The sequence below is a fragment of the Electrophorus electricus genome, chromosome 9 (genome assembly GCF_041902795.1).
Source record: "Electrophorus electricus isolate QZ-2024a chromosome 9, ASM4190279v1, whole genome shotgun sequence".
Taxonomy (NCBI): Eukaryota; Metazoa; Chordata; class Actinopteri; order Gymnotiformes; family Gymnotidae; genus Electrophorus; species Electrophorus electricus.
Genome location: NC_137505.1, coordinates 23,989,934 through 24,010,000, shown reverse-complemented (window position 1 = coordinate 24,010,000; position 20,067 = coordinate 23,989,934).

Genomic DNA, 20,067 nt, shown 5'->3' with positions numbered 1-20,067 from the left:
CCTTATTTGGAAAAAAGGCCATTTGAAATCATGTTTGGAATTTGCCAAGAAACATGTTGGAGATGTAAATTTTACATATGGCTTTGTTGAAAAGTATTATGTATGGCACAAAGCAAACATGGCACATCAATTTGATAACACCCCAAAGTGAAGCATGGTGGTGGCAGATTCATGCTAGGGGAGGCTGCTCATCTGAAAGACTTGTAAAGTTGGTTGAGTTGAAGTAAGTTGGATGGAGCCAACCAACGGAGCCTGAGCAATTTTGCCTGGAAGAATGGGCAGACATGTCAGGCTCCAGATGTGCAAAGATAATTGAAACGTATCCTAATTGACTTGCATCTAAAATTGCAGCAAAATGTGTCGCGACCAAGTATTGATCCGGAGGTGGGGTTTGGGGAGGTGTGTTTGTCTGAGGTGAAGAATATTTATACAATGAACAGATGTCTGATTTTTAATGAACTTTTGGCTCACAAAAAAAACCAAACAAACAACCCCCCCCCAAAAAAAACCCCATTCAAATTGTTGAGAAATGCATGTGTAAGACAAATGAAACAACAAAATCACATAATGGTGAATAATTAATAAAGTGACACGCACACACACACACACACACACACACACACACACACATACATACATACATACATATATATACATATATATATATATACATACATATATATACATACATATATATATATATATATATATATACATACATATATACATACATATATATACATATATATATATATATATATATATATATATATATATATATACACACACATATATACATACATACATATATACATACATATATATACATACATATATATACATACATATATATACATATATACATACATATATATACATATATACATACATATATATACATACATATATATACATATATATACATACATATACATACATATACATATATATACATACATATATATACATATATATATACATACATATATATACATACATATACATACATATATATATACATACATATATATACATATATATATACATACATATATATACATATATATATACATACATATATATGCATATATATACATACATATATATACATACATATACATACATATACATACATACATATACATACATATATATATATATATATACATATATATACATATATATACATACACATACATACATACATATACATACATATATATACATACATACATACATATATATATATATATATATATATATATATATATATATATATATATATATATAAATTTACTTTAGAATTATTATAAATTTATAATTTATATATAAAATGTGTAACATATTTTAAGGATAAAAAACTCCTCCATCTTAGGGGTCACAGCTTAAAGTGCCCCTATCACCACTAGGACAACCTTCATGTTAACCTTCCAAATGCTCTCTATTGCTACTTTCTTTCAACTCTGTTGTGTTTCTCAGTGTATGTTTTCCCTGCCCTTGCACCTTGCTACTAGGTGTTGTATTATTGTCACAGAGGCTCCTTTGCAGTCTGCATCTTGGGTCACATCTGGTGTAACACACCCTTCTTTAATTGACCTAGTGCTTTGATTTTTGTACTGCCATTATTTTCTAGTCATTGATGGGACCACCTAACACACACACTCGTATGTGTGCATGTACACAATTAGATTGGAATACCCAGCAAGACAGGTTTTCTCTTTCCCTAGCACTAAACAATTCGAACTAAAGAGAGCTTCAGTGCAGAGGCTTATTATATGAAAAACAGAAAACTCGAGTGTGTCAACGGTCTCAGTTGAGTGAACAAAAATTAGAAAAAAACAAAACAACCCAAGCCAAGTTTCTGGGAACAAGCACAAACATAGAAAAGCAAGATGACTGTCCCTAAAGTATGAAAACAAAAATAAAGTTAAAATTCTGTACCCAAAGTGTCTGAATAAACAAGTGAAGGACAAATAATGCATGTTGGGTATTATCCAGAAATAACAACACCTGACAAAATATACATAATATATACATTTGTGTAAAAAGAAAACCTCCTGCACTGGTGGTAAAAATGAAATGCTTATAATGCAGTAGCATTTTCAGAAAAAGCAAAACCAATGAGCAAATTTCATTAGCACCATGTAGAGCAAGTGGAACATTCTGAAGAGAACAGTTTGGCTTCATTTCACACAGGGTCTGCTCTAGGTCCCCATCTCCAGCCAGCTCAGTGAAGGCTGTCTCCACATTATATGAAGTGCTGGAATGGAAGCGCATGAAATTGGAGCTGGAGTGCTCCTCTTGCTGCTTGCAGGACAGCTGCTCTACTGTTTAAGTTCAGCAGCTCAGAGGTTGTTGTTCTTGATTCATTACCCTTCCGTTCTGAGGTGCTCTCAGTTTTGATGTGCTGGTGTGGGAAGGCACCTTGATAAGTGTTCTCGCCACAACAGTCACCAAGACCCATTACGCACAACAACTAAGATTGTCCGTGCAGCTCTTACTTGTAGCCCTCTGGCTTTAAAGGATTACTTTGTCCTGACCTTGTGCCTTGGATATCCTGGATTCACACAAGCATTTACACAGTTTGGAGATTGTTTCTATTCTGTGCTCTCTATTGGCCTGGCCTGCTCAGCGTCATTTTCCAGTGTTAAGACCTCTCTGTGGAGGCCTTTCCTCTCCTCTCACACCTCTTGGTGCTCTTGTACTTGATTGTTGCCTTGGCTGGTGTGTCCATATTGTGTCCTGTAGCTGTTTTGAAACATACTGTTATAAGGAAGGGTAGGATATTAGAAACGTCTCTGGCATTAAAAAGGTTTTAATTTTTATTTCTTTGCAGAACTCTTCTTATCATCAAGAGCACTTCTTTAAAGCATACTGGTCCAGCACGACTAAAGAGCTAAACCTAGTGATTGTTTCCTGTTTTTTTCCCCTCTCTTTTGGCTCTAGGGAGCCTATTTGTGTTTTGGACAGGTAATCATTACTAATCTCTACTTCAAAGCATTTACAGGTGCTTACAGTTTTACCAAAAATAATCCAACCTAGGAATGTTTGCAAGAAGCAAATGTTCCAGTCCGCTATTTTAGTCCAAATGTTTTTAAAATAAGTCAATGATAACTCTAGAGTAGCTTGTTATAAGAATAACAGTCATAACAATAATAGTTATAACATTATTATTATTATTATTATTATTAGTAGTAGTAGTAGTAGTAGTAGTAGTAGTGCTATTTAATTATTTTAGAATCCATGTTGTAAAGTGACCATGACAGTATTTCTACAGTTGCTTTGTTAAGTAAATGCAGTTCGGTAAGATAGTGGAGAATATGAGTTGAACATAATGGCTGGTAATTTCCGCAATAGGAACTTAAGGGTTTCATATGTGCAAGAATCACTGCAGGTTTAAGGTTAGAGCACCTCTGGTTAAGGTTTGAAGTAATCACTCTGCATGTAGCAATGAAAAAGAACAGATTTGAAATTAAGGATCTGAACAGACAGTCATGGCTGAGTTGTTAGCGTCTGTCTTCAGAAGCACATCAATTGCTCCCGAACCAAGTGTCGATTTTTTGTGTTCTGCGAAAGCTTTCTAAGATGTCCGCACCCTTTGTCCTCTGAAATCTGGCGATAATGGCCTGGTTGGTTGGCAACAGTGAGATAAATAAATATGTAATATGTGAAGCGCTATCCACACTCTGCTGTCAGTGGATGTGGAAGGAACTGGAGGCTGGCTCCAGGAAACTATGGGACCCCAAACTCCGATGACATTTGAGAAAATCCATACATGTCCCTGGCCTTTTGAGAGACAGACTCTCTGGGAGGTAAAGACAATTAGCAGCAATTCTACAGAGAGCTGGAAGAAAAAGAGCCAGCATGGAGTCTTTGTTCTGCCTCCGCCTCCACCTTGGAGGACAGGTGTTCCCAACCAGGCCATTGCCAAGCAGGAGCCAAAATCTGCAGAGTGCTGGACTCACCAGATGTGTCCAGATATGATGGAAATTATTCCTGATCAGGGAAACATAAACAAAAGTCGCCAGCCCGTAATGATACTTGGAGGAGCCATCGTTACGCTCTGTACTTGGAGTGTGTTTCTTAGCTGTCCATCTCATTCAGAACCAAAGGAAGCTTTTGAAGGGCTTCTAATTTTCATTTCACATAGATGGATTAGAATAGCTGCTTCATTTTACTGCGATGCTTCTCAAAACCTAGTTGAAAAAGTAACTGTAATAAACGCCCATCTGAAAATTGACACATTGACACAAGGTTGTCACAGCCTATCGTGCATGCTGTCAGACGAAGGCACACTCGTCTGTGTCAGCCAAGCCTCAAACACCTGTTCGGTTCGTCTGCAGTGTGTCTCTAAGCGAGGTGCATTCATGTACAAGTAAAGCCAACATAATATTCTCATTAAATACACTCTCCCAGCTAAACCACATGAGTGATTCAATTGTAAGACTATAAGACATACTTTTTCTTATATTTAAACATTGTGTCTTGTATATTAGTGGAAGGCTATAAAAATTGACAGCCAGCTTGCATGTACTAGAAAGTATAACTCTCTCTGTTTTGTGCATAAAGTGTAAGACATTGATTGTATTCTAGTCATTATATTCTTCCATGTATGTCTCTTCATTATAATAATACACAACATATCAAAAACAACCCAGTCCAAATGGACTAAACAGTGGACTGTAAATTCAGAATTGCTTCAGTGTTTGGACTGACACTCTGCCCCAGTCCTAGATTATAGATAAAACTTTTAAATGTGGTAATCTGTCCTGTAGTAGGTACAGTGTAAGACAGGTGGAGCCTCAAAGCATTTCTGTTGTTTGTCTGTTTTAGACTCGCATGCCTAGTTAAATACAGGACCATCCAGTGCTTTGATGCCAAAAGTGACTCAGTCATACAGGCAAAGATCTGGTCTTGTTGTCAGCATCAAAATCAAATTATGACTAATTTATAAATTATTACATAATTAACAAATTATGACTTTGTTGGTTTTGAGAATTGCACATGGATGCATGGATCCTGACACTGATGTCTACATGCTAAACTTACTTGACAGGAACCACATTAGCATTTCTGTGTATGCAATATCATTGTAACATTTATCCATGTAATGGTATAGATGCAAAATAATCTTTAAAACATGGATTGTAAACATTTTTACAGGTGCTTCATTAGTTTTTACCCTCACATTTCTGCTTAAGAGGTGTTTCTAATCATAAATTAGAGGGCACCTTCCAATAAACTATAGCATACAAAATAATAATAATAAAAAAAAAAAAATTTTCTACTGTCTCTTTTAACTGGCATTGATGCACATCGTTCATTAATTTAATGTGCCAGAGCCAGTAAATCTGTTTCAGTGCAGTGACTTGCATTTTTAGGTTTTTTAATCATATACATGATGTGGTACCATTTTGTGCCATTTGTTGCTTTCAAATGAAAACTGGTATTTCCGTTATTTTAATTTTCATTCAATTAAAAACAGTGCCTGTTGTTCCCTACCAAAACTAGAGAAGCTAAGAATGTGTCTTCATAGTCATACATGGTCAAAAGTCCTTATCGTTTCTTTAATTTCACAAATGACAAGAAATTATATTGGCCTTCCTATACAGCATATTCATTCATGATATCAACGTAACCAAATACGACCAGATTTGCGCTGTTGTGAGTGGACGTGGGAGATGTGATGATTTATGAAAATGTTTAGGCACAACAGCATTCCAAGGTTCACTTGAACAATGTATTTGATTTTTGGACTTTAAATGGACATAAAGGCTAGTTAATCCTCTTTGGCCAGTTCTGACGGCAGCAGAAGCTTCGCACTCTGCTGTTGCTCGAGGTCACAGAAGGTTGTGTTCTAACGAGTTGGCACTGACCCACACTTTCAGTCTCATCCTCACACTAGAGGCATCAAAGATCTAGTGTCAGCTCACACCCTGCAGGTACACACACACTCTGGGTGGGGGTGGGGTGTTGGTGGGGGACAGAATGACCGAGCAAAACCAGTATCAAATGCGAATGGAATGTGGAAATGGAAGCGGAGCATCAATGAGAAACAGATATGGAGAAAAGCGAGAGTGAGAGCTCAGCAAATAAACAGAGCGTCGGAGGGCACGGGTAAATGGCGATGACCAGCAAGGGGGTGAGAGAACAGAGCAGTGTGTGCAGAAGGACACAAGGTCATGGAGAATGAATGAGAGTGCCCTTTACAACATGTAGAGCACTAGCCACATAGATATCAGCACTCCAATTAACACCTCCAACTCCCTGCAGATGTCTCCCTACATGTCTTCAGGAACGAGGTACACTTCTTTCTGAAAGAAGCCAAGACCTGGAGTGAAGGAAAGGGAGTGAAAAAAATGGAAGGATCTTTGACATAACTTCTATTTTCCTCTGCCTCACCTGCCACTCGTCTCCTCTCTCACCGAGGAATCAGACAGCGGCACACAGCAGACAGGCCTTAATGGCCACTAATGGTCTGACGGCTGAGCCCCGGTCCTTTAAATCACCAAGCCTACTTCCTCCTCAGTCTCACAAAAAGCCCTGCGGAAACACCCAGGGTTGGTTCGCGGGCCGCTACAGCGAGTGCGGAGGTCACAGATGCAGCTTTGCTGCAGGCTACAAGGAGCATTAACAGAACGGGCAGCTTCACTAGCTGAATGCTTCGAATTTGTTGTCATGATTAATTTATTTTTTAATTTTATTTGATAGAAAATATCAGATGGTTTAGATGGTTTTAAGATATCTAAAAAAACAGGTGATATATACCCGCATGTTTATTGTAGATGCAGTATCGCACTGCGAAGGGTCTACCAATTACCCAGCAGGTTCAAAAGCAATCTACACCACAGTGTGTGCTACGTACTGGTTCTAAGCACAGCACCTAGTATACAGAGCTAGCTTACACCACAGTGTGTGCTACGTACTGGTTCTAAGCACAGCACCTAGTATACAGAGCTAGCTTACACCACAGTGTGTGCTACGTACTGGTTCTAAGCACAGCACCTAGTATACAGAGCTAGCTTACACCACAGTGTGTGCTACGTACTGGTTCTAAGCACAGCACCTAGTATACAGAGCTAGCTTACACCACAGTGTGTGCTATGTACTGGTTCTAAGCACAGCACCTAGTATACAGAGCTAGCTTACACCACAGTGTGTGCTACGTACTGGTTCTAAGCACAGCACCTAGTATACAGAGCTAGCTTACACCACAGTGTGTGCTACGTACTGGTTCTAAGCACAGCACCTAGTATACAGAGCTAGCTTACACCACAGTGTGTGCTACGTACTGGTTCTAAGCACAGCACCTAGTATACAGAACTAGCTTACACCACATATGTGCAGCAATGTTCTTTGCCATTTCAGGATACTGCTTGAGGCTTCAAATTGCTTTTAAACATAGTAGTCAGCATTTTCATGCAGCTTCATGCTAGAAGCTATTTCTTTTAAATTCACAAAATGTATTCATAAGAATCATGACCGATTGAGATTTTGCTGCATATCCTGTGAAGATATTCTTCAACTTTAGAAGCCTGTAGCTTTGCTCAATTAAATCCCTTCAGTCAGTGCTGAGTATGTCTGCTCATTAGGTGGTAGATAGGTTAGCAATACCTAGCTTCCACCTTACTGACCTTTCTGACCTTAAACTATAGTTCCTCCACATAGGCCCTCCATACCCAAAATGTGAAGTCACCTGTATGTCACCTTCTCAGATGTGCAGTAGAAGTTTTGCTTTTGCTAACTCCTAAAACACCCCGTCAGGAGCCTCAGGAAGCCAAAGCACTTTGCAGCATGACTCTAGTGTTCCAGGACTAGGACCATGTTGGATACCAGTGTTCTGTGTCCAGGCCTCTGTCAGCCTCCAGTGTTCCTGGACCAACACTGTATCTGATAGCATTGTACCTTGCCCAAGACTATGTTGGATATCAGTATTCCTGGACCAGGACTCTGTTGGACTCCAATGTTCCTGAACCAGGGCTCTGTTGGACTGCAGTGTTGGATAAGGACTCCCTCTAGGATGTCGAAGCATCTTATAGTCAGTTTGCAAGGCTGTACTGTCAGCACTGTCCCGACTCGCTGAGTGACCCTGAAACATACATCTCCTCTGCTTCACTGGCATTCGGGATCAGATGGGTGTTATTGCACTATTTAGTATACTTTGTATGGGGGAAGAGGTTTTGCACAGGAGGAACTGTCGATCATCTCAACAATGATGACTGAAAGAGGAACAATCTCTATTGCATGTCTGGAAAAATCACTAAATCCCAGTTCAAGTCCACAGCTGAGGCAAAATGCCAGATACCTGACCTGAATGTCACAGTGTCTCAGGTGTTCTATCCGAGCAAACTGTCTACTAATGAGCACTTGCATCTTAATAAAGAACTCAGCCTTATTCTTTACTTATATGGACAACTTGTCTTTCTTCCTTTTTTTCAGAAAAAAGTCATAAAGCCATAAAGCAATGCAAGATTAAAGTAATAAACTGCACCTGCTGTGTGTATTTAATTAGATAAGAATAACTTAACAAGAATGTTGCTTGTTCACCCCATGATCACTGAAGACATTCTACTTAGTTTGCTGTACAAAAAAAGTGTGTGTAAAAAAAAAAAGTAAAAAGCAATTAAAACTGTTGTAAAAGGTTTGAGAAGAGAATGAAACTGAGTTTGCTCCTCCTATATAGTATGAATTTAAGGTACAAAAGGTACAAAACATCTCTCCTCCAAAGTAGTTGGGGTCTGGTTCTGGTGTGGGGATGTTGCGTGTCACACTCTACTGCATGAGCCCAGCACATTCTCTCATTTTACACAAGATTCTGAATGTCTAAGAAGAACAAAAAGAAAGAATCTGCCTATTAATATCACAGGGCACAGGAGAAAGAATAGAAACATTAGGATTTATTTTAAACTGAAAGCATCTTTTTAAATGATCTGTATCTAATTCTGACATGACCATTTTAATATGAGTAAGCAAATCACTTCATCTACCTCTGATCTACTTCATTGCAATACCTGGTATGGCTAGTTTTGGTAAATTTTGAATGTAAAAATGTTGAATATATTATATATATATATATATATATATATATATATATAATTTTTGTTTATTTTTCTGCAGACTACTTGTACTACAATTTTAATCTCTCTCTCTCTCTCTCTATATATATATGAGAGTGTGTGAGTATATATATATATATATATATATATATATATATATATATATATATATATATATATATATATATATATATATATATATATATATATATATGTAGAGAGAGAGAGCGAGAGAGAGAGCGAGAGAGAGAGAAACTGTGTGTCTGTGCTCCGTGGCGAGCATCCTTAAGTGACCTAAGGTTTCCTTCTTCCTCCCTTTGAGAAGTTTCATTATATTCCCCGTGTGTCAGCCCAGTCCTCATGCTACACCGCAGGTAACTGCACTGCTGCTCGTGGGCGTTCCTCACATGGGGGTTTGACTTAATGACCAGAGGAGGTGGACGTGTGGGGAGACGTGAAGACGTGATGTGCTGTGGTGCGGCGCTTCTGAGCGGTGTCCTAATGAACAGCAGCGCCTTGGCTCGGCACAGCTCTGTGCGCCTCCACCCTGACAGCCAGACGCTGCTCCCTTCCGCTCATGCCATGCATCTCTCATGCCCAAAAAGTTCCTCTTGCAGCAGAGACACTGACAATATCTGTCTCCTCAAGGAAAAAAAAAAGTGCCTGGGGAAAAAAAAAAAAAATTACCGTGTCCCGGCAACATCTTGTCCTCTCTCCTCCCGATTTTTGTCTGTTTTTCACTTTCTTCCTCTTTCTCAGAACGGGCCAGATTTCAGGGCCTTGTCAGGGCCTCCACCTCTCCTTCGAATTCCTCTAATGTTCTCAGCACAGAATGCAAAAAACACAAGTTGCAAACATGTTGCATTCACAGCTTTGGATCAAGATCAAAATTTAAAACTCACCCCTGTGGTAATTAAATATCTTCAGTGTGTTGATACACAGGTGTTTAAAAAAAGGAACATGTGAATTGTGCCAATTTACCTCATAAAATGGTAGTAGTTTAATTTACTAGAAGTGCTTCTGAGCACCTCTATGGTCCTTTAATATATGTATGGGATATAAGTGTATTTCTTGTGGAATGCCTCGTTGTCAAAAATGACACATTGTGCTGAACTACAAGTATAAAAATCTTATTTCCATTTCCTTAAAATTCAGCTGCCATGGAGATGAGCATTTCAGGTTTCCCCAAATGCAGCATCATGTGTATGCTTTCAAAGGAGGTTGGTCTGCCTTTGAGTTGTCCTAAATCCTAAAAGAAACACTGATGGTAAATGAGAAAAAAAGTGACTCAATCCACGCAAGCATCCTTATCTTCCCCAGCACAAGAGATGGAGCATTGCCCTCCTGAAGCACTCCCCAAAAGAGGAGCTCAGGATAAGGAGTCGGATTACGCTAATCCGATAGGCATTCTACATGTTCCCCTTCTTCTCGTCTGGCACTGGATCTTTTCGAAGAGGAGACATTCATGTCCCTAATGAGATTACGAGAGAGGGATGGTACTGAGCATTACCAGGGCTCTTTTTTTGGGGGGTGCCAAAGTGAGGAGGTATCAGGATCCGCCTCTCTGTTCATTCCACCAGCTGTCAGTTCCATCCCTCCTGTGGGCCTGACAGTATTCAAAAATGCTCACTTGATCTCTTTCAAATGACTTAAACCAGGTGGGGGTGGGGTGTTAGATGGAAACGTGAGGGTCAGCGAGTCAGTGACCAGCATCGATCAGTAATTTGTATGCAAGAGAACATAGCAGGGGCTGTTATTTTTGTCAGGGTAAAATTAGCTTTGGTTGCGCGTGGGTGTCTGTGTGTCATTAGGGTGCTCTCTGCTGCCTACTCACTGAGATATAGTCCTCTGAAGAATGGCATAATCCTCCTGGGCGAAGGGAAAAAAAGAAAAAAAAAGAAAGGATTGTATGGTGGGAGGAAGGAGCAGAGGAAACAGTGGAGGAGGTTTGAGAGCGGAAAGAGCAGCTTGGTTTCAGTGCGCCTCGGAGGGAGGGGGGTGTCGGCAACAGCGGACACCGTGGGAGGTGGAGGAGACGCCGGCAGCGAGGGGCCTTGGGAGAGCGTGTGCTTCCACCGGGCAGTCAGCTTCCATCCCACGTTGACAGTCGATGCTTGACAAGTTGATTTACATTATCAGCCAGTTTCTGCAAAACATCATGAAACTGGAATATAGTAGGTTTGAAAAAGTCACATTCAAAGAGCTAAAGAATTTGGAGCTGGGATTTTTTTTCGTCTCAAACTGCTTAACGAAGATCCTTTATGATCCAATGTTACAAATGGCTGGAAAATATTTTTTTAACAATAAGTCCTTTAAAGTTAAAGCAGTAGCAGGTGATGGGGGCCATACTAATCAAGTGAATATCAAGTGTTAGATGTTAAGAGGTGACACTGATTAACACTGTTCCGAGCATACATGTGTTCCCATTTTAATAAATATATGGTGTCACAACTATAAAATAGTGGCAAATGCTCTGTGAGGATGAAATTCAGATACAGATATTTCAGTTTTATATGTGGTGCTCTCTAGCACTTTAAAATAAGATTTGTCTCCTTTTTAAAAAATGAAATATTTAAGGAAATAATTCCTTTAATTTTTATTAAATGTTGTTTATTTGATACCTAAAACAGTTCTTACATATTAACATAGTCGTTAGTGTACGTTGATAAGAACAGTTTTTAAATGGAACTGAGCATTGATAACACTGTGTAATACTAGATACCAGTGTTGATTCAACCTTGATTCAGCAGAGTACAGGTTATTTAAGTTTTATTTAAGTTTTCCTCAGAAGCTTTGCAGTTTCTGTAAAAACTGGTGTAAAATAAGAGGGCAGCCCTGTGAGTTTATTTCAGTAAAGCACAAACACTTCACGGTTATCTGACAACAGGAAATAGTGCTTCTTGTGATGGCTGCCATAGTCAGAGGACGCAGGGCTACTGTGGACAGTGCAGGAGCCCATATCATCACAGAGTGCACTCAGAAGAATCAGTCAGCAGACTGCGAAACAGCGAACAGTCAGCAGAAAGAGTTTTTTCTTTTAAATATACTCTGACATAAATTTCCCACTTTGCGATAGTAAAATATTCTATTACTTCAATACTTGAAGTAATATTAAACATTGGGCAAAATTTATAAAACCTACCGCCAGATTTAACGTGACGGTAACACATTTATAACATGTTTCCTCATTCATAAACGTGGACTGCAGATGTATTTTACCACGTGCATAATTTTGATAACTGTATTTTTCCTTTTTGCCATATTAGCGATTCCTAATAGAACACTGCTATGCAAAAAATACCACCTGAACCTGTCTGACGGTTAACATCCCGATAAGAAGAACTGGGACTGGATGATCTTTTCTCTAACAATGTTTGGTTACGCACATGCAAGTCATCAGCAAAATTCTGCCAATGCAACCATTTTGCTAATTGACAGATTTATTTAATTTCTTGGGCTGTTTGGAGTAAGCATGATGGCAAACTTTGCAACTGAAGTAACAAGAGTACTTGAAGAGAAAAGTGACTTGCTTGAGCAGGATCTCAGAATGCCATGAACTTTTGCCACAGGAGATGCAGGAGTTACAGAGGAAGGAACTATAAACAGATACAGGAGAAATAGAAATACAATTCGCTGTTCTGTCATGATGTAGAAGTACTGAAGTCATCAACTCAGTGCAACAATGTAATTCCTGTCTTGGTTAACGTTACCAATGCATTGCATTTTTATATAACTGGCCATTTTTAGCACACCCATTCTCACAACTAAAGTGCGGCAGTCTGTGTCCTGCAGTGGGTATTTAACATGTATGGCACGATTAATCAGTGAGACCCCCACAGATACACCAAGCCCTATTCCAACCCCAAGAGGGGACACTCCATACCCCCCCCATGGATGCACCAAGTCTAGCTCTTTCAGACACAGATAAGCACCAGTCAATTTGCAATCTGTCTCCTCAACCCTACGAGCTGAGCAGTAACGGCCCCGTCTCAAGGCAAGCTCTGGCCCAGTCGATGCATGCCTTTCATGTGGTCCACTTCATCCTCCTGAACCTCTGCTGGTATTGTGGCCTTTGAAGAGTAAGTGTCTGCCTTTTATGAGCGAGCACTGGGGAAGCACACTGGCGCCTCTTTTGATGAATGCGTTTTCTATTTTTTGGTCACTTTTGCCAACCCTTATCCAAACATATCACCCTGAGAGGTGGGGTTTCATGACAAGCAGGGATACTCTAGTCATCCTATCTACTGGGCGGAATGTACATGCCAAAGATTACAAACTGCTAAGCCCTGCTAAATCCACAAGATGGTGAAGGGCCACACAAACATTCCTGAAATGGAACCAGATTGTCTTCCATGTTATAAAAAGACTGTGTGTAGATTGTTATTTAACAACCAGCACACATTTTACATCCTTATATCACTGGTGACAACATAGTTTAAACAGTCAAGGACATTATTTATAAATGTAGATAAATTACCTTCAATTAAAAGATGTTACATACAGCTCAGGTGAGGGCTTTACCTTCACTTTAAACCTTCACCTTCGCTTTAAACTTCAATTACCTTATTATCTTTACAGCAGTTGTGTTACACTATGTGCAATATGGCATGATGGCGCACAAGCTGCAGAGGGGATGTATTGAAGTAGTGACCATATAAGGACTTCCAGAAGGATTTCTGAAGACTTTTGCCTGTATCAGCCGCCAGTCATGCAGACAGTTTACAAATTAAAGAAATTCAGCATATCTGCTACTCTGCCTAAGAATGCCCTTCTAAAATGAGAGCAAAAGCACCCTGGAGAAGCCTCAAACAAATGACAGAGATCCCTAAAGATCTGTAAGCACGCTTTGCCTCCTTTCTGTTACTGTACTACATCTGTGCTTATGAAGTGCCCATCTCAAATTTGCCAAAGACCAATGTCGCTACAAGAGCACTGTTCTGTGGTTAGAAGGTGCAGAGCTTGGACTTAATGGTAAATGTACACGATTATATTAGGAAACGCTGCACATATCAAACATCACATCCACTCCTGGCAGAGGGCGTATGATGGCGTGGGGCTGCTGGACTGCGTCAGGGCCTGCATGGCCTGCAGTTATTGAGACCCCAATGCATTCCAAACTGTAGGAGGAAATTCTACAGGAGAATATCCAGGCTGTAATCTCAAACACAAGGGGCTAGATCATGCCGCACGATAATCCAAATGACGAGACTTGCTCAAGACACTCTGTATGGAAGACTGGCAAAATTAATCCTGAAATCATATTCATTTAAATACCAAATTGGTAGGATCCAAAGAAGGTTCTTTCAAGCAAGATATCTCTAAATTAAGCATTAACCAAAGCTGTTTTGTCTAGAGGAATATGCCAAAATAGATTCATAATTTATTACAGGACTGAGCAAGTTACAGAAAGCATTTGATTATCAATAAAGGAGGTAACACTAGTTTCAAAATCCTGATTGAACTTTTTGTTAAATAATAATAATAATAATAATAAGGCATTGTGAATGTTTTTTTATATAAAAAATGTGTACCATTATGCCTTAAGTGGTGCTGAGCTCCCATTAGGTGCCAGCAGAAGGTGTAGAAATACAGACAATTCTAAAGCGTTCACAAACCTTTTTTGTTGCAACTGTAAGTCTCAAAACATTGTGAAGGTTGCAAGAGCAAAGCTGTCATGTTAGCCACAAAAAGTCATCTTCAAGGCAGTACCTTCTGCGCACTTGTTGTTGAGTAGCTTTGATGTAGTACAAGCCGATGTCTCGTAACCTGTAAAACGTGACAACTGCTGTGCTGGAGACTGCATCCTCTCGTTAGGAACCACCAGACAAGTTTCATACAATTTATCAGAAGAAAGAACCCAGACCATCAGACTTTCCACGGTTGCCATGCCAGTCCTTTCAACATTCTGACACGAGCACAGGGAAGTCAGTAGATCACAGGGGTCATGGTGCACAAAAATAGTGGGCACCAAGAGTGATAAAGTGCTATGAGCTTGATCTTGACAGAGAGTGACTCTGAATAATTTCATAAATAATGACCCTCTCAATATGCTCTTTTTCCACATATGAAGAGAGCTATACAGTAATAACCAGTGTGAGTTGCTCTTCAATATCAGGTTATTTGACTAAGTATTCCCATCTCTTGCTAGAGGCCAATATAAAGATATACCTAAGGGAGGGAGGCGAGAGGGGAATCAAACATCGCCCACAGACTGTTTGCTCTTCCAAGCCGCTTCCATTTTCCATGCTTTTCAGGTGTCATGGAAAAAAAGGGGGGTGGGGGGTGGTCCCATATCACATCAGGTTCCTGAAATCTGTTAATGTTCTGATAAGGGAGGGTGAGGACAAAATCAACCGCCCAAAAGGTAAGCGTAGCCTCATTGGCTAATGGACGTTGCCTAGGGAACAGCGATGGGCGCAGCAGGCCTAGCAGGTCCAATAAGAACAGCCCCCAGGGGCTTCTGGGAGAGGTGGAACTCTCAGTGGCAAAGCAGGTCAATGGGCTCTCACCAGTAGGCCTTAGAAAAAGGGTTGACAAAAGCTGAGTACAGCTGCTGGAATAAAAAGCACGCATTACAAAAGCATTGAAGTACTCGAAAAACAGAAAAGGTGTGTTCAAATTCAGTGCCACTGCTGACAAAACCTTCTGGAAAAAGCACAATTTTATCCACTTTTCCCATTATACTATAACAGAAGAGCAAACTTCATGGTAGCATACTGGGGGATAACGCATCAAAATTATATCTCAAAGTTTCACAGATAGTTCCAGATAAATCAATTTTTATATTAGCCTATGGCAATGTGATCACATTTGTATAATTAGTTCTAGCATTTTGTTACACCTGTATTACAATGTTATGACCCAAACTTTTATATCTATGAGATACCTTGAAATGCTTTTTATTGTAACTTAACTTGTTATTCAAACCTGCCAAACTACAGGAGCAGTGTTCAAGTCTGCCATGGGTCTTCAGCTTGTGTCACCCATTTCACATCGCCACATGATACAACTCTTTTTTTTCCCCCTACTATTAACATATAAATGTCCTCTGTTTCTACACTCACATTGTATGTGTAGCTGTATGGGAATGTCAAGTCTCCTTCCAATAAACACCATTTAGTAATAAACTGTGTTCAATTGCTATATGAATTAATGAAGAAAAATAAAATTCATGTCCATTACTTCAAATATTGCTTTAAGTCTGTGACCTGATACTATTGTCTAGGCAGCTATATGTGGCCTATAAGAAAAGCTCTTTGTGTGGTGGTGTGAGTCTTTTGGTACAGGGACTAACAGGCACAAGCAAGACGTAGCCATATGCAGGTTCAAGTTAACCAAAGTTCAAATTGAATCAATTTACCTTCAGGGTGGACTGTTGTAAAGCGGAGCCTGCGTCCATTACGCTGGTGAGGAAATTGTGTTGGTGCTGTTAGATGGTGCCTTTAATCACCAGCTGTGTTGTTTCCAAATCCGGGGGGGGCTGTATTTTAGCTGCCAGGTCCCTCTGTGGCACAAGCTTGAGTCTGAGCAGACACTTGGAAGGAACCAGTGAGACAGCAAGGCTCGCAAACTGGATTAAGAAAAAGAAACCATTTGAAATAAGTTTGCTAGCTAGGTGGCTTGACTGCTTGCGACAGGTTTACAAAGAAGCGGCATACGAACGACAGAGCAGATTAGTGAACGCTCAGACAGCTCAGGAGAACTACAACCGGAACAGCCACAATAACAAGCAAAAGGGTAAGAAGACGCATTTTTGAACGCTTTGTGTCTCACGGATGTCTCTCATGGTGCTCAGTCAAAGCAAGTGGTGTCTCGAAAGCTGACAACCAGAGGCCAGGGGGAGGGGCAAGGGACCACCAGCATGGCCTCTCTCCGCGCCCGCGATCTGGTGCTTTGTGTTGGGAAAAGATAAATGAGGAGGAGCTGCATGGGATGTCTTCCCTCAGGAAGCTGGCAGCAACGCCAAGACCCCAGTGAAGGATGCAGGCGAAAAGTGGGGAGAGGGCAATGAGAGAGAAGGAAGGACAGCATGTCTGCCTGAGAGATCAGAGCAAGTTTGGAAGATTTTTACAGAAACAAAAGAGTTTAAAATAGAAGTGATTTACTGGGATAAGCCGGGGGAGGGGGCGTGCCATAGAGCAGCTTGGAGGGAAATGTGATCCAAAGGTCCAGTTGATGCTGGATTGATTTCCCCCTTCTCTCCCCTGCAGCACTTATGACTTCTTTTGAGCTACTCTTTGCCATTTTGCCGCAGAGCCTGCAAAAGACGCTCTTTTAGAAATCAATGGCTGGCAGACCTTCCTATCATTGGGGAAATAGCCAGGCTAATAAATACTATCGGTGCGGCCCATGACGTGTGCTGTGCGGGGAAGGATCGGGACTGTCCCCGAAGACAACGGTCTACCACTGAGATCGTTGGGTTTGTGCTGAGGGAGGCAAGGTTGTTGGAAACGTGCGGAGGAGAGACTGCGTGGGTGTGAGTGGGCGTTGGGGAGATTGTCACACCCATTCAGAGCCACTTTATGGTCCATGGTGTCACTGCTCTGCTCTTCAGCAGAGTCCCATCCAATTACCAGCTCACTACACCGGAATGAGGATCGATTTCTGCCGCTGGATGCCTCTCAGGGGCGTCTGTGTCTAAAGAGGTGGATTGGTCTGCTGGGTCAGACATACAATTCGAAATGGCAGCATTCACGCTTGCACGAGCCACTCAGGGATTTCTTGAAGCGCTTGGCTCACGTCTGCTTGTATCCTCAAGAAACAGAAACACTTTTGTTTCACTAGCAGTGACATGGCAGGCATAAACAAATCTTTGCATAATATATTTCTTCAGTATTACCCCACAAGCAGCCAGCCAGCCTTGCACTAAATCATGAGGTCTGTTGTGTCTGTAGAAATCCTGCGTTTGATTTAAGGACACCCAGATAAGCTCATGACCTCTGAGACAGCTTCTCAGGCAAACATCATAAATATGAAAGAAAACTGAAAAGACACATAAGTCTTATGGTCTGACCAGTTGAGCAAATTATGTACCAAGAATGGCTTTCACCACATAGGCTTGTGTCTGAAAATTACTACTGTTTATTTCAAACACAAGAGCTGCTTTAACTGTTGCTTGGCTATGATGATAATTCTTTAAATATACAAACATTTTCATGACAGTCTCAGCTTCAGTGAATGGCTGAGTTCTAAATTGGGTTGAAGACAAAGGAGCACACTCTGCTCCTGGTGGCGGTGCCTGTTTGTATGCACCACCTGCCTACTGCGAGAGACCAGCGAGCTCCCATTACCTGTCTGCCATCAGTTAATCAACATGCCCACACTTGCACTTAATTCGACTCTAGCAGTCACGCTCTCCGATTCCCACTGCCGATGAGAATCAATTTTCAGGATCTCAAAAGATCAACGGAGGAATATCGGCAAACTTGTGAATCACATGAACCACCGCGTCTAGCGAGCACATCCCTTTGTCCACATTGCCTGAATGGGATCGGTTGTGTAATTGCTCCCCCCCACACCATTCTTGGCTTGTATAATGGAGAATGTCAGCATGGCACAGCATAGGGTGTCTAATTCACTTTGAGGTGACTGTGTAGATGAGTCCATGGCGTCGCTAACCAGGGGGAGTGGGCAGTGCCCACACACTCCTATCCACTTCCATTCAGGAATCATTTAATCCTGACACTAATCTGTGCGTCTGCCTTTCACAAAGAGCAAAAAGCCAATTCAACAGCATGGGCCCCATGTGGATCTGCCAACATCAAATTAGCTCTAAAAAGTATTTTATATATATATATATATATATATATATATATATATATATATATATATATATATATATATATATATATATATATATATAGATAGACAGATAGATAGAATGAATATACATATAGCATATAGTAAACTTTTTTCCCTAACAAGTTTAAGATCACAAGTCACTGCTGTCCATGTTCTCAACTTCCCTTATACTGAGTACTTGACAAGAGTTCGGGTGGTTTTTCATTGGGATCTTATGCAATCTATTTCATGTGGGAGTTATGCTTTTGAGGCACAGAGCCACATTTAGCTAATCCTATACAGTGCTTCCTACTCTAAAGAACTTGTTACAGTGAAAGTTAGCACTGTATTAGTTGAGGTCAGTGCTGACCCAATACTTGCCTCATCCAAGTTGCTCAGGTGAAACCCCATGTTGGCGTTCTCATCATAATGAGCCGATATGTCACTTTGGCAACAGCGTTGGTGGATCTGTACGCCTACATTGTCAGGAAGAGTCCGAACGGCTTGTACAGGGTGCAACAGAAATATTTAAAAATAGACAGCTATTTATGGAATTACTAACAGATTATATACTAGTGTATATGCTGATTCTAGTCTGTGTTACAGAAATGAACAGAGTGAGTGCAGAAGCTCATGGTTGCTAACTATTGGTAGAATCTGTCTTACCTAAGAGCATACATGTGAAACAGTACTTAGATGGTATTGTTTACATCTGGTCTCCAACACTGCAAACATGCATCCTAAACTGTATGGGTCAACACCTATTAAAACACACAGTCGTGCACTTGTATTCTGTTCCAGCCCACTCATTTACCACTGCGTGCTCTAGCAGAGAACAGAGAGCCCGACAATTATTTAATCAGTTGTTTGATATGGCATTGTTGTTTGATATGGCTTTGACCCAAAGGTGTGGCAGGTGGTCAGCTGGGGGGGGGTTCACAACCTGCCTCAGTCTCAGTCGTGCTTGTTGGCATGCTGCAGATTGACCTGTAGCTCTGACCGCACAGTGAAGGGTAAGAAAAGATTTGTCCGAGTAAAAGCCTTATGGGTGACAGTTGCCTCGGAGCTCTGTCACTACTGAGCGGCATGAGCTAGCATCTGCCATCATCCTGCCCGCATCCATCTTCCTCACTGAACTGTGTTTTTTTTTCCAGTGGAGCTGAGCTGGGTTTGATTTATGACAGGCCTATCTGGCTGGGGGTGGGGCGTCGGCATAGAGGAAAGAGGGAAC